Below are 8,957 nucleotides of genomic sequence, written 5' to 3' on the forward strand. Positions count from 1 at the left end.
ATTCTGTTGGAGATGCTCTTAGATCCATCTTACCATGGATTTGAAACTCTAGTTTCATCCTGTGCTTGAATTGGAGAACTTGATTTTACTGTTATTAAATAATAAAAGCAATAATTATGAGAATAAATGGGTTAATTGAATGTAAAAATGTGTGCATTTCAAAGATAATAATGTATGATTTAATAAGCCATCTAAATAAGCAAAAACTAAATCTAAACTATCTAAATAACATCATATTCCTGTTAAATTTTTTCACTGCATGAAAGTTGAATCCACTTTTGATTACTCCCGACGGAGATATTTTAAATTGATATAAATTTTAAAATTATTATTAAATATGTGATAAATTATTATTAAATTACAACCAAATAATAATTTTAAAAGCAATATCGATTTTAAAACACAGTTACAATAAGGAAAATTTGGGGCAGTAGACTTAAAGTCAATGTTGGCATGTTGCGGACCCACTATGAGACGCATGGAAGACTTGAGAAGTCTTCCCGAACAATTTCAAGGGCAACGGATTTTGAACATAAAACATGGAAAGCTGAAAAGTCGACCTGTTTGGTAACTATTTTTTCTCAATTTATATATATAAAAATGAGTCAATTTTTTTTTTTTTTTTTTCACAATAACAAACAATTTTTCACATAATTTTTAATAAAAAAATAAAAAAAATTTATACTTTATATCACATCAACCAATCATTTTCTCTTTTTTATTCCGGTTTCGATTCACTATCAGTTGAACAACGACAACCACAAAATGAAATGACGTTACTTAAAAGACTACACAACTTGCTGTGCTTGAAGATCTGTAGTCTATTTTTTAGAAAAGAAAAAATTGCATTATTGATCTTTTTAATTGGCCAAAATTATAAATCGTTTTTCTTTGTATCAAAATTAATTTAGAGATCTTTGTGGTTGACTTAATTTACAAATCACTCCCTATAGTCAAATTTCGTTAAATTTTTTGATAGATTCCATTAAGTGCAACGTCAACACCAATAAGATAACTACACGTGTCGATCATAATTAAAAAATATAAACAAATAATACTTAAAATTTATTTTTTTTTTTAAAAACAATTAATTGAAAGGAAGAAAACCGGCAGCCACCCCTAGATGCCTTTCGGGGTGGCTGCCCAACCGGCAGCCATCCCTTTTCAATTTTTATTTTTTTTAAAATAATTTTTGAAGTTTTATTTATTTATATTTTTTTATTATAATCGACGGGTGTTACTATTTTATTGGCATTGACGTGGTGCCTAGCGGAATCTGTCAAAAATTTTAACAGAATTTGACTACAGAATGTGATTTGTAAATTAAGCCAACCATATAGACCAATGATACAATTTTTCTTATTTTTTAACAACAAAAAAATAAAAAATGAAATGACGTGGCATATATAAGCTCCGTTCATATATATATCTTTTCGATCAATCGAAATAATTCTTACACCTATCGATTTTTAAGAAAATAAAAAAGGGATAAATAAATCCTTTAAAAAATTAAAAAACCCCTCTTACGTTACGCACTGAGTTTCCCTTGCACAGATTATTCTCCTCTAAAATCGATTACGTCCTTCTCTTTCTCTCTGTCTGCATGCTACGATGTGGAACCGAAGCAAAACGCGTCTCTGGACCACCCTCTTACCACGTTTTACACCTCTCTACCTAGCCTTCTTGCTATACCACCTGACTAGCACCGTCGCAGGTGGCTCGCCGTCTTCTTATACACCGGTCGATATGATTCTCGTAAACTGTGGTTCCTCTAGCCACTCAACTTCTCTAGACGGGCGAATCTGGATTGGAGACGTGCATTCAAAATTGACCCCCATTGAACACTCTCAAAACCAGCCATCTTCGACAGCCAGCGCAGATCAACGCTCCCCCTCTGGTGCCCAAATACCCTATACCTCTGCCAGGCTCTCTCTCTCCCCATTCACTTACAATATCTCGGTCACAGTCGGCCAAAAATGCATTCGATTATACTTCAACCCGGATTCGTACCCCAAATTTGATAGCTCTATAGCCCGATTCTCTGTCAAAGCGGGAGGCTTTACTCTTCTTAACGATTTCAGCCCTTCATTTAAGGCGGAAACCTTACTGAGAGAATACTTAATCAGCATCGAGGAAGATCAGATGTTGAACATTGTTGGGGATAAATCCCACTCAACCCGATCCAAAGAGGAGTCAAATAAGGTCCAAACAGATAAGAATAATGATCAGATCAGAAGTCTAAGAAGATATCAGATCAGAAGTCTAAGAAGATATCCAATTAGAAGTCTAGTAAAGGATTAAAGTCCAATTAGAACTCGGACAGCAGTTCTAAATCAACAAGGAGAAGGAGTCCTAATCCAGGTTTGACTCCACCTCTATGCCTATAAATAGGCCCATACCCCAGGTATAAACTAAGTCTCAATTTTTATGCACAGAGCATTCTTTCTCTCACAGAAGCTAACTTAGGCATCGGAGCGGGACCCCCGGAAGGGTCCCTAGGTTTTGTTGTTTTGCAGAGTTATTAAGAAGCGTGAAGAACATCAAAGGAACGTGCAGATTCACACCATACCGGAAACTGTACCAACAGTTTGGCGCCGTCTGTGGGAAACGATTATTCGTTCCTCATAAAAGAAAAAGAAGATCCAGCATGGTGATGAACACACGTTCCGGAAGCCAGACCAACCGACAGCCCGTGGCCCCACAGGAACCGGCTATTCAGAATAATTTGCAGCCTCCACCGAACCCTCCCCCGGGGGGTGGAGATCAAGATCGCATAGCAGCGTTGGAAGCCCAGATTGAAGACTTAAATGCAGAATTGTTACGCATGAGGACGAGACAGCCCAATCCCGAGATGAACAGGGATGAGCGTGAGGAAGAAGATCACAATAGCAACATTAATCCTCGAAGGGAGGATGACCGCCAAGGAGATCTGAGCAGAATTATTGCCGAGCTGGAGAGAAGGTGCACGGACATGGAGATGGAAAGAAAGGACAAAGGCAGATCCGTAATGGTGGACAAGCTCCTAATGGGTACAGACTCACCCTTCACCAGACGGGTGGCAGACTATCAGCTTCCCGATAAGTTTAAGGTACCCCAAATTCTAAGTTATGCAGGAGACAGAGATCCCTTGGATCACCTAGAGAATTTCAAAGCTCATCTAGACCTTCACGGGACACCCGATGAAGTAGCATGTCGGGCCTTCCCTCTTACTCTTTCGGGGAATGCCCGAGACTGGTTCAGGAAGCTGCCCCCGAATTCCGTTGATCAGTTCAAGGAATTGTCCAAGATATTCCTAACGGAGTTCTTGGCTTTCCGGACAAGGAAGAAGCCTTCGGGATATTTGCTATCATTGCACCAGCAGGGCAACGAGAGTCTTAAGGAGTTTATGGCTCGGTTCAACCGAGAGAAGGCTATGGTCGAAGATCCGACCGAGGATATGATCTTTGCTGCCATTTATCAGGGAATTTCACCCGAGGAGCCTTTGATGAAGAAGTTGATCCGGAAGCAACCGAGTACCTTGCAGGGCCTCATGGATAAGGTAGAAGAATTCATCAATCAGGAAGAGACGCTGAAGTCTATGGCCAGTTCTAGACTACCCCGAGAGACAGCCCCAGAAAAGAAAAGGAAAGAACTCAAGAAAGCTGATTGGGAAGAGCAGAGGCAGGTAAAGAAGTTCAAAGATTACAACTTTACACCTCTCAATGCCGAGATATCAGAAGTCCTCATGGAGATCAAGAGAGATCCGGCGTTTCGGGAACCGCAAAAGATACCAGATAATCCTCCTTATAGGAATGCAGGGAAGTATTGTGATTTCCATAAACAAGCAGGTCATTACACCGAGGGGTGCGTAACCCTAAGGTTGTTAATAGAAGAATTCATAAAGAATGGCAAGTTGGTTCGGTTCTTGGGAGAGCGACGGAACCATCAAGGAAATAACAGGCCTCGGAATCATCAGGACTATCAGCCCCGAGATCAACAGCCACGGGATTACTATCCCCGAGACCGTCCTCAGCTAGACGAAAGGCATCAAGAGAATGCTCCCCGAGATGACATAGAAAGAAGAGAGGATCGAAGAAGCAGAAGCCCACAGCATAGAGAGCCGAGGCAACAGCAGTATCTGCCCGTGATCCCATAAAAAGGACTCTCGGGAATTTCAGGCTTGCTTTTATTTTTTAGTATTTATATTTGCAAAGAACTAGACTTTTATTTTTAATTCAGACTAGACAGAAAATTCCCCAGATTTTGGGAATAAGTATTTTCAGAATAAATGAATAAAGCTGACTTAAGCATCGGAGTGTTCCCGGTCTAGGGACCAGGAACCCGTTGATGTTGTTTCTTTTGCAGGTAAAAACTCTCGGATCAGTCCTAGCCGAGATCAAGAAGAAAGGGGGGTCGTCTCGGATCAGTCCTAGCCGAGAAGGAGCCTCTCGGATCAGTCCTAGCCGAGAGCAAGAAGAAACTTCTCGGACCAGTCCTAGCCGAGAAGGAGCCTCTCGGATCAGTCCTAGCCGAGAGCAAGAAGAAACTTCTCGGATCAGTCCTAGCCGAGAGCAAGAACAACTTCTCGGATCAGTCCTAGCCGAGAAGGAGCCTCTCGGATCAGTCCTAGCCGAGAGCAAGAAGAAACTTCTCGGACCAGTCCTAGCCGAGAAGGAGCCTCTCGGATCAGTCCTAGCCGAGAGCAAGAAGAAACTTCTCGGATCAGTCCTAGCCGAGAAGGAGCCTCTCGGATCAGTCCTAGCCGAGAGCAAGAAGAAACTTCTCGGATCAGTCCTAGCCGAGAAGGAGCCTCTCGGATCAGTCCTAGCCGAGAGCAAGAGAAAACTTCTCGGATCAGTCCTAGCCGAGAAGGAGCCTCTCGGATCAGTCCTAGCCGAGAGCAAGAACAACTTCTCGGATCAGTCCTAGCCGAGAAGGAGCCTCTCGGATCAGTCCTAGCCGAGAGCAAGAAGAAACTTCTCGGGGGGTCGGATTTAGCCCTCGGGTTTTGCAGGTTTTTCAAGAAACATGGAGAAAACCCTAAGGAAAAACAAGAAGGTAATGGGGGGTAAGATTTAACCCTCAGGTTTTGCAGGTTAGCAGGTTTTCAGAAGGAGACAAAGATCGGGTTTCCTTAGACATGGAATTCCCATTATTCAAGCAAGCTTCGGATAAGGGAATTGGGGGGTAACTGTTGGGGATAAATCCCACTCAACCCGATCCAAAGAGGAGTCAAATAAGGTCCAAACAGATAAGAATAATGATCAGATCAGAAGTCTAAGAAGATATCAGATCAGAAGTCTAAGAAGATATCCAATTAGAAGTCTAGTAAAGGATTAAAGTCCAATTAGAACTCGGACAGCAGTTCTAAATCAACAAGGAGAAGGAGTCCTAATCCAGGTTTGACTCCACCTCTATGCCTATAAATAGGCCCATACCCCAGGTATAAACTAAGTCTCAATTTTTATGCACAGAGCATTCTTTCTCTCACAGAAGCTAACTTAGGCATCGGAGCGGGACCCCCGGAAGGGTCCCTAGGTTTTGTTGTTTTGCAGAGTTATTAAGAAGCGTGAAGAACATCAAAGGAACGTGCAGATTCACACCATACCGGAAACTGTACCAACAAACATAACCTTCACTCCGATCGTTTCTGGTTCACACGCTTTTATCAACGGGATTGAAATCTTGTCGATGCCTCCAAATCTCTATCAGTTTGCCAAGAAAAGTTTTTCTTCAAGTGACGAGCAGAACGTGATCATCAACAACATCGATGACAACACTGCTATGGAGATGGTATACAGAGTCAATGTTGGAGGCCGCTCCATCTCACCCTCTGAAGACACTGGCATGTTCCGGGGGTGGAGTCTGGACGACGAGTACTTGTCAGAATATCAACAACTTTTTATACCTTTTAACTCTACTATTGAACTAAATTTTACCAAGATACTTGCGTACACTGCACCAAAAGAAGTCTATCAGACTGCCCAGACTATGGGGATGAGCAAAACTATCAACAAGCTAAGAGCTACAATCTCACCTGGGAATTCCCAGTAGATTCTGGGTTTATTTATAAAGTTAGGCTACACTTCTGTGAGTTTCAACCAGAGATTACTCACGTAAGCGACAGAGTGTTCTTGATTTTCATAGCAAATAAAACCGCAGAGGAAGCAGCTGACGTGATAAAATGGAGTGGTGGAAATGGTGCATGTTCCAGTGTATAGAGACTACACCGTTTACATGTTTTACAAAGAAGGCAAGAAGAAAACGACCCTCAATCTGGCATTAGAAGCAAATCCACAAGACTGGAAGACTCTGTACAGTAATGCAATCTTGAACGGTGTCGAAATCTTTAAAGTAAACTCCCTTAATGGCATACCCCCTCCAACACCACCGACGAAGTCCAAGAATAGCACTACAATAATAGGTGGCATACCCCCTCCAACACCACCGACGATGTCCAAGAATAGCACTACAATAATAGGTGCCGCCGTTGTTGGTGGAGTTTTCGGCTTTTTTGTGCTATCCATTCTTGGATTCTTGATTTTCCGGCGGCGCAAGAGAGTCGAGGAGTCCAGCTCTACGAACAAGTCAACAAAGACCAAGACCCGCAGGTCAACTCTGCCGTCTGATCAGTGTCGTCACTTTTCATTGGCTAAGGGTGCGTTTGAGATTGCGATTTCGTAGACAATAAGTGCGATTTTAAACCAAATCGCAGAACATAGATCGTTTGGGAACTGCGTTTTTAAAAATTGCGATTTGAAAACGCAGAAAATCTGCTTTTTCAAATCGCAGATAAGATGGTGCTTTTTTGAAAACGCAGAATTTTAAAAGGTAAATTCGCGATTTTAAAGGCTAAAATGTGATTTTGCCAAATGCTTAACTGCGTTTTTAAAAATCACTTTTTTCAAATCGCACATTTTAAAATCGTTATTTTAAATCGTACTTTTTGAAATCACAAACCCAAACGGACCCTAAGCTTAAAGAAGCTAGCGACAACTTTGACGAAGCCCTCATAATTGGTGTTGGGGGGTTTGGTAAGGTGTACAAAGGATACATAAAGATTGACGGTGGGGCCAACCCAGTTGCGATCAAGCGGCTGACACCTGGTTCTCAACAAGGGGCCCACGAGTTCGAGACAGAGATCGAGATGCTCTCCCAGCTTCGCCACCGCCATCTCGTTTCTCTGATCGGATATTGTAATGACGGTGATGAGATGATACTCGTCTATGATTTTATGGCCCGTGGGACTCTCCATGATCATCTCTACAATACTGCCACCTATAATCCTCCTCTTCGCTGGAAGCAACGGTTGGAGATCTGTATCGGTGCAGCACGTGGGTTGAACTACCTTCATACTGGTGCGAACAACACGATCATTCATCGTGATGTGAAGACGACAAATATCTTATTGGATGAGAAATGGGTGGCAAAGGTGTCTGATTTCGGATTGTCCAAAATCGGAAAGCCCAAAGCCCACGTTAGCACAATGGTCAAGGGTACTTTTGGGTATTTAGACCCGGAGTATTATCGACGTCAACAGTTGTCTCAAAAGTCTGACGTGTACTCCTTCGGTGTAGTTTTGTGCGAAGTACTGTCTGCGAGGCCACCCATAATCCGAACTGCAGAGACGACACAAGTGGTGGTCCTAGCGGAGTGGGTTCCGGAATGCTATTGCAATGGAGAGGTTGATCAGTTCATTGATCCATCATTAAAGGGTGAAATAGCAGACGAGTGTTTGAAGTACATTTGCTGAGATCGCGGTGAGTTGTTTGCATGACAAAGGAACCAACCGGCCATCAATGAATGATGTGGTGCAAGACCTTGAGCTCGCAATGCAGCTGCTGGAGAGTGTGGACAAAGATGCCAGGCTCAAGGACGAAGCTCTCTTGCCCAATGCCATGTGTAGTAGTAGTAGTACGATCGGTGGACAAAATTTCTCTGAGATTATGAATCTTCAAGGTCGGTGAGAGAAGATGGTAGCTGAATTTTTAGGATGTCTTGTTGGAGTTGCATTGAGGACGACGAGGACCGGGTTTGAAAGCAAGAAATATTTATATGGCAAGTGGAGCAACTATTGTATGACATTTTGTATTATTCTATTAGACTCATCAAAGATCTAGTTGAGTTTAATAATCTTATCATGAAGTATGTAGTATATAATAGTTTTAATTTGAACTGTTGTTTTTAAATGAACAGTCCAAAATGCCACAACACATACAAGAGAAAAGAAAGGTAGGGTGTTCAGCCACCCTCAGTGGCCAAAAGGTTGGTTCAATCATCCCAATAATCATTTCTGACATGCCCCTAGCCGTGCAGTGTGAGCTACCCTTTCTCTCTTACGTGATGTCGTATTTTAGACGTTTCATTTAAAAAATGAGCAGCTTAGATTAAACCTATTGCGCCGCATCAATATATTTGGCATTACACACAATCTCAATCCGAACCTAAACTGCCCTATGTTTCACAATCGAGAAACTTATGGGAAATATCAATCATCAAAGTAAAGCCTGACTGGATAATGAGCAGTTCTAAGCCTATGCATAATTATCACATATTTAATCACATATTATGTTAACTCCATTTGAAGCTTGTTATGACTTGTGACAGACAAAGTGATTCGTTATTTTCACTCACAACATGAGATCATTGCAAATTAGCAATTGTCTGTAATCTGAATCAGAGGAAATCAAAAGAAAAATAACTGCCACAAGGATAATAGGATACACTTCTTTCCATTTTTGTTCTTTTCTCGATAAATAAAAGGATAATCCATTTGAAAATTTACAACACATGATTCTTCTCCATGTCCAGACCTCTTTTTCATGCTGTTTTAGCTTGCTGCCAATCCAAAAAAACATAAAATATATCAAAATCAATGAAATTCAGCTTAAGTGTCAATTAGAGCAGAAGTGTACATCAAAACACGGCGTCTATATATAGCAACAAAGCTATCACCAATTTAATCGATGGGTAGATGC

General features: G+C 41.6%; 1 pseudogene; it reads left to right on the forward strand.

Moving 5' to 3' along the window:
• The first annotated feature begins 1,611 nt into the window (after positions 1–1,611).
• LOC133868924 (receptor-like protein kinase FERONIA) lies at positions 1,612–7,946 on the forward strand (annotated as a pseudogene).
• Positions 7,947–8,957: the final 1,011 nt, after the last annotated feature.

The sequence above is a fragment of the Alnus glutinosa genome, chromosome 5 (genome assembly GCF_958979055.1).
Source record: "Alnus glutinosa chromosome 5, dhAlnGlut1.1, whole genome shotgun sequence".
NCBI lineage: Eukaryota > Viridiplantae > Streptophyta > Magnoliopsida > Fagales > Betulaceae > Alnus > Alnus glutinosa.